At 43.7% G+C, this 7,377-nt stretch overlaps 1 pseudogene across 1 annotated transcript; it reads right to left on the bottom strand.

Moving 5' to 3' along the window:
• Window positions 1-4,125: 4,125 nt before the first annotated feature.
• Window positions 4,126-6,037, bottom strand: LOC149834581 (ADP/ATP translocase 1, mitochondrial-like; annotated as a pseudogene). Its single transcript, XR_016432548.1, has 3 exons — window positions 5,581-6,037; window positions 4,837-5,221; window positions 4,126-4,722 (listed from the first exon to the last, which is right to left on the bottom strand). The product of XR_016432548.1 is annotated as an ADP/ATP translocase 1, mitochondrial-like (transcript).
• Between the last annotated feature and the right edge of the window lie 1,340 nt (window positions 6,038-7,377).

Genomic DNA, 7,377 nt, shown 5'->3' with positions numbered 1-7,377 from the left:
GATACGGGTCTGACCCGGTATATACTAGATCCGGGTCTGACCGGGTTTTAACCGGATCTGGGTCTGACCCGGTACAAACCGAATCTGGGTGTGACTCGGTACATACTGGATCTGGGTCTGACCCGATTCTAACCGGATCTGGGTCTGACCCGATACAACCAAATCTGGGTCTGACCCGATACAACCAAATTCGTGTCTGACCGGGTACAAAACCGGATCCGGGTCAGACCTGATCCAATCATAACTTGGGTCTGACCCGGTCATTCTGGATCAAACCCATACCCAGAACCATTATGGGTCTGGGTTCGAACCAAGGAAAACGACAGACCTGATCCACTCTGAATGGGTTTGGATCGGGCCTGACACCGAGTCAAAAATACCGGGCTCGAAATGGTTGCAGCGTTAAAAACAAAAACTCGATTTCTGTTTACAAATCCTGAGAGACTGAAAGGGTTTCTCTCAGGTTTCATGGTGACCCACGTCGCCTGAGCAACAACCCACGCCGCCTGCCGGTGACCCATTCCAGAGCCCCGCCGGCGACGCTCCTCCCACCTCACCCGATGGTAGAGGGGAAGCCAGAAAAAGAAAAAAGAATGAGGGCTTCGCCACGTGACGCTGGACGGACCTTAGCGCTGATGAAGCAGCCGACGAAGGCCGCCTCTTCCCGATGATGCACCCACGACGTCCTGCAGATATCAACGTGAAAGCCCCATTGCCCGATGGCAGATGGAATAGAGAATGGGAAAAGGAGGGGTTTTAAAACCCTTGTTGTTGCACGTCGCCGGACGGATGTCGGCAATCTGGCAACAACAACTACCCCCCCCCCCGGCGACAGTCTGAGGCAACCACGGCGCGGGTTGGGCTACCTTCAACCCAACAGCGCAGGTAAAACCCCAACTCTGATCCGTAGATGGCTGAATATCGATGAACCACATCACCTTGCGGTGATGGACTGCAGGAAAATATTGTTGCCCCATGGCGACAGTCACCAAAAAAATGCCAAGCAGGCCCGCGCAGCGAAAAAGCATGGTGTGAGCCCATAACCCAATGTAGAGGCATGCGCAAGAGAAGGGCGGTGGCATACCTGGAGCGGCCATGTCGATCTGCAAACAACCCCTAAGTGATCCTGAATCGGCAATTCTGGGATGTTCGACTCCTGAGCCGGTCACAACCCTCCAATGAGCACAGGCACCTTCAACGACGGTGAGCAGGATCTAATTCCAACAATGGAAATCACGTATGATTTTCGTTTAGTTTTTTGCACAGGGTCTCTCATCAGTAGTCCCTTTTATAGCATTTATCTTTATTAGGTAACAGTTAGGTAAGTGTTCCCTTCCCACGTTGCTCATAGGTTGTAAAATTCCCCCGTCCCCAAAAACAGTTCACCAAAACCTTTGTAATGATTTTATAACTCAAGTTACACAAATGGATAGAACATCATTATTATATAGTTACCAACACCAATATTGCTATACACATGAAACTAAATCTTTTCAAAAAAATTCCACCCTCAAAGTTCTTAATGGCATAGCAAACATCATCTCATCTCCCCTACCTTGCTTGCCTGCAGACTATCGTGGGATCTTTTTTGACTGACCGAATTTGTTCAGGTCATAGACGAGGCAATGCTACGCCAACTCTGCTGAAGCTTTCGCCTAGTGAGCTCACTTCTCTGTCTCTCCCATGGGGGAGGCGAACCCACTAGTGTCATAGGTTGCCTTGGTTATACATAATTTTTAAGCACACAAAGTGAGGAACTGCGGGGATGGAGGAGGAGGAGGGCCAAAGCATAGGACCTCGTGGAGGTTCGTGGTTTAGGGTTAGCCGAGAGTATGTTGTCCCTTTCAAGATTTGCAGGCACTACAACAATCGAAAACTATAGGTGCAGTGCGCCTCGTCCTTTGGATCATGTGATCAGGGCCGGTTGGCATCTTTGAGATTTGAGGCCACCGCCTAGGGCCTCAAATGAAAAAAAATATAACGCTTATATTTCATATGCTGAGGGACTCCAATGAAAAAAAAAATGGAAAAATATGGGCCTCAACTTCTCTTGAGCCGTCCCTGCATGTGATGGCAGTGGCTGAGTGAGGGGAGACCCACACGCAACTTCTCTTCTGGAACTGGATATCGATCTCCATCTGCTTGTGTCCATGCCTCCTGCTTCTCTGTAAATAAAGTTCATGTTTGATCTTTTGTAGTCGTTTTTAGTAGACTGCACTTGACGCGTTGGAACTTCCATATCCAAACGGTTTTCTTGCTATTGTCAAAGTTGCCTGACTTGAACCACCAAACCGAAAGAGGATCTATGATAAGACCACAGGCGAAAAGCCGAACCTTTAGACATTGGTGGTGGTGGTGATGGAATCAAGACAAGCCAATTCTATAAGCTTTGCTCTGTGTATTATAGAGGTAAGATGACCACTGATGTTAATGTTGGTAACTTCTTTGAGATAGAATTTTGTCTGCCACAACTATAGTCCTCAGCTAGACAATGTCTCCTCAATTATTTGGTAAAAAGAAAAGCTTCATTGATGACGTTGATGCCTCTTTGTTAAGATCCATTTCATTTATGAATTCATTTGCTTTTGGAGGGAGCTATTAGTCAATCTACAAGAGAGGGGCTCCATTCTCTATAGAGTGGGATGTGAGGGCTCTATATGCCTTTTAAAGGTTTCTTGCTTTGTATTTGAAGTGTCAGTCCCTTGCATTCTTAAGAGTAAGGATAACCATGCCCCTTGCTCTATTAAGAGGAAGGATAATCATGGCCCTCAAGGCGACTTCCTGGGGGCAAGTAGTGGCTGCACCACGGGTTTACATCATTAAGACAGCAACCATGAGTATGGGAGACATGCACCACAGGTTTACACCAATAGGACAACGACCAAAGTATAGGAGACAGACGATCTCAAAAGTGGTTTTCCCATTCCTCATGGAAAAAGAAAAGGACTAGCCATTTTTGTCACGATATTATGTTTTTTTTTACAGTGAAAGCTGGGGTTAGGCAGACCCCTGCCTATTTATTGAAAACTTAAAACAAAAAATTACATGTTAATTACGACAGTGAAAGCTGGGTTGACTGACGCTGAAGGATTGTCCTCCACCTGCTTGTCAGGTCTGATCCTTGAGAGAGAGGGTCGGGTGCAATATGATTGCACAAAAATTGTGCATTAAGCACCCGATCGCCATCCATCAGGTCTTGGGCTTGTGCAATCATATTGCACCTGATCATTTCACGAGCCTGGGACTGTCGTTGTTTTGGGAAGGGTCTGAGAACGACGACCCTCTAAATGACCTGATAGTGAACTGGTAGGGAGGCCTGTTGCACGGAGCTCTGTCGCATCATTCAGGATCACCTTTGGAGTTAAAACAGGTTTTTAGAATCTCCACGATGACCCTTTGTGGAAAGGGCTGTGGTGGTTGAAAATTGGAAGGGACATCAGCGTCTCTTCTACCGTATTTGCATCCGATTGGTACACCTCCATCGTTTGGGAGGTATTTTTCTCTGTAGGTGGGTCCACCTCACCTTGCTTCCAGGTTCGTTAAAACTGAAAAACGATTGGCCTGCCTCCTTGCTTGGGTGCGAGACGCATTTAACTTGGACCTCTAGTGCAACTTGATCTGTTACGAATCACCAGTGGGAGGAGACGGCGTATGATCTGACGCTGGTTCTTTACAAGCGGGACAAGTAACTAACGAGTGGTTGGTCGCACCACAATGTGAACAGAATCAAACTTTGTTCGTATATGATCTCTCGCATGAAAGTACTCTGATTTAGGATAGCAATTTCAATATGCAGTTTCGGGACACAATTCAGTGCAACTGCAACACAGATTTGAGGGAAAACATACCAATCCATGGCCCAGGTGAATCCATCGATGTCGAGGAGTTGACCCTATAAGGACGCAATGACTTCAAAGACATCCCTCTTCCAACATTCTATTGGAAGTCTAGAAAGTCTGATCCACAGTGGGACCGGATTAGTTGCTTGCAACTTGAGTTACATGTCGAGAGCAACATTCTATTAATAAGGTAAAGAAAATGACCAATCCAATACAATTATACAATCGGTCACCCCATAGTCAAAATTAATAAGGAAAAGAAAATGAAGAGACAGAAAGCAGTAGCTTCTACAATTTAAATCACTTCAGACTATTATTTCCTTGGCTAAAGAGAGGTAAACACTACTACAACCTCCGCAGTTCTATACCAACTGCGGTCAAAATATACTCATGTGGCGCAGATCAAGTTCGCGAGAAAGTATAAATCTCCGCAGAAAAAATCTGATCGAATTATTCAAAAATCTAAGAAAAAACGCAAAAATACACCTACGCAAAAACTTCTGGATAATGAGGGAAATTTTTAACCCTGGTAAAAATCTAAAACTACTCACTTGCAGTCTCTTTTTCATCGCTATCAGTGGATGGCTATGCCAACGGCCATTAGCCGCCGCCACCGGATCCGTACTTCTTACCGAAGGCGATCACCTGAAGCTTGTCGTACCCAGCAAGCACACCAGCACCAGCCACAGCACGCAGGATGTTAGCACCAGCACCCTTGAACAGCGACTTTGCGCCCTCGTTCTTCAATATCAGTGAGAAGCATTCCAAGGAACTCTTGTACTTGACAGCTTCCCCAGAAGTCATCATCATCCTTCTACGCACTGTGTCGATCGGGTAGGATGCAAGTCCAGCTCCAATTGTGATTCCCCAACCAAGGAGAAAACTCAAGGAAGCTATCCTGCAATGATCAAACAAACACACGCATCATATGTGAGATGGTGGATCTTGAAAATTCAAACGCAGATAACAGCAATTCAATTGAGCGCACAGGTATGACTATAAACTAACCTGCAGATCTCCAATCAGAACCACAGGCTTCAGAGAATCATACATTCCAAAGTACAGACCGCGGTAGACGATGATTCCAACACAAGAGATGTTGAACCCACGGTAAAGTCCAGCAATGCCATCTGATTTAATGGTTTTCCTGTAGACGTCAACAAGTCCATTGAATTGCCTTCCCCCCCTCCCTTCTTTGCAGCCTTTGCATCGTTGGCCAGACGAGTTCGGGCATAGTCCAAAGAGTACACAAAGAGTAGAGAAGACGCACCAGCAGCTCCACCAGATGCCAGGTTTCCAGCAAACCATTTCCAGTATCCATCCCTGTCTTTCTTGAAATTGAATAGGCCCTTGAAATAATCCTTGAAAGCAAAGTTTAGTGCCTGGCGTGCCAATAAGTTTATGGGTTTAGAGAAAAAAAGAAAAAAGAGAAAACAATAGTATGCTAAACATTGTAGCTGCTTTTTCCCAAAAAAGACTCATGTCAATCATCGAAAGTGGTCATCTTTAATCTTTTCAGAGAACAGAAAAAGTCCTATTTAAACAAAAATGAAGCAAGTTCAGCAATGACAACATAGTTTGGTCCACAGTCGAGATTTACATTCTAGGCTTCAAGAGATTGAGCACTGGAAACTAAACTCCTAAATCCTCATATAAAATAACCAAGTCTTCAACCATAAAAAAAAACAATATTAATGAACTCTAGAACTACAACACAAAAATATTGGAGGGGACAATGCACCTGAGTGGGGAAGTAACGGATCACATTAGCCGTGTTTCCTCTCCACAATGCCACAACTCCTTCATCCTTCATTGTACGGCTAAAGCAATCTGCAATTCCCTTATAGCATCTCATCCTGGTTCTGGATCAAGAGCTTCACGCGTTCAATAGGAGCAGCCGCTGTCTTCGACACAGCAGCAGAAACTCCTCCCATGAGAAAATCAATAATGAAGGCATTAGGGCCTTTTTCTGAAGGTGCCTGAACAAACACAGGTGATACAGGTACTGCAGGAAAGGTGTTGGCAGGGCACTGCAGACCGCCATTACCATAAATACCAGCCATATGGCTCATGTTGTACCTAGGGATTTCATGTCTGATGACATTTCTATTCTGCAAATTGGGAGAGAGTCTTGAATATAGGTAAGATTGCCCAGATAATTTATGAGCAACAGAAGGATGACACCGCTGTTCAGTCATTTTGCTTCTCAGAAGACCTACAATAACATAATCAAGATTTATGGCTACATAGAAATCCACACAAATAGCACCACAAGAATTCCTAATATGGCTTAGAATATGAAAACAAAGTGAGAGTGGGTGCAGAGAAAATAGTAAAAGAATTCCTAATATGGCTTAGAATATAAAGAGAAAGTGAGGGGTGCAGAGAAAATAGTAAAAGGGAGGGAAGAAAAAGGAAAGACGAGAGAGAGAGAGAGAACAGCTAAACAACCAGCACTGTGTAATGCCATTCAAGAAGTCAGGATACATACAGGGACTTATCAGCATGCTCAAAAGTCAAAACTCACTGTAATGTGAAAGGCACGTTTAACAACATTCAACTCCAAATGCCCACAACCAGAAGAAAGATCATCCTATAATTCAATAATATACAACAATCTTACAATACACGTAAGAAAATAAAACCTATCCAAGGTTATACTTGATCTATTTTGTCAGTACCCATAACAAGAAGTAACAATTGTACTATAATGATAAAAAAAGATCGGATACTAGGTTATGGACAAATTTTCATTGTCCATATTATATCCATCATCACCACCACCACCATCTTCATCATCAGTACAACAAATCAAACACAAAATATGCACAAACCACAAACTATACATCCTCCAACGATGTTAACAATATAAAAAGATGAGATGATTTTTCATTATCTCAATTGAAATGAAGATCATAACATTTCAATCAACAATGAAGCCAGCAATTGATACAACAATGTAGAGCAAAAAAATGCTTCAGCCTGTCTACACACAGGGTTTTATACTGGAGAATATAAAAATCTCCATGCACCAAAAAAGAAACAGTGAAATAATGTATGAACATATTACATTCATGAGCCACCATTATCAAGGAAGGAAAGCACAAGGAACCATTAATCAAGCAATACCAATCATGAAAAGGGTAGAGGAGACAAATCTAGGTGATCTGAAAATGAGTATGAACATATAAAAATTTCACACACTGGAAGAACGTCATCAGAGGGTGCTAACTCCATCCAGAAAGCACCAGCTTCCCCACTATGTAAATCACAAAGCGATCAGCAAAAATAGAAATTATGCTATACGTGAAGAAAGAAATCAGGTAATAACCGCATACAGGAAAACAAATGCCAGAATCCATGACATGCTGCAAACCCGATGTATTTCAGGAACACAAAAGATCTTTACCTTGGAGGACGCAGTCGGGGTCTTAATTTGACTTTTATATTTCCCTACGGTGAGTTTAAACTAATATCTCAGTTATGTGTTCTCCCTGGCTTGAAGCAGATACGTGGGCTACGTGCAGGGGCCGATCCA

The sequence above is a fragment of the Nuphar pumila genome, chromosome 6 (genome assembly GCF_984573655.1).
Source record: "Nuphar pumila chromosome 6, dmNupPumi1.hap1.1, whole genome shotgun sequence".
Classification (NCBI taxonomy): Eukaryota; Viridiplantae; Streptophyta; class Magnoliopsida; order Nymphaeales; family Nymphaeaceae; genus Nuphar; species Nuphar pumila.
This window is presented reverse-complemented; position numbering and strand designations above follow the sequence as displayed.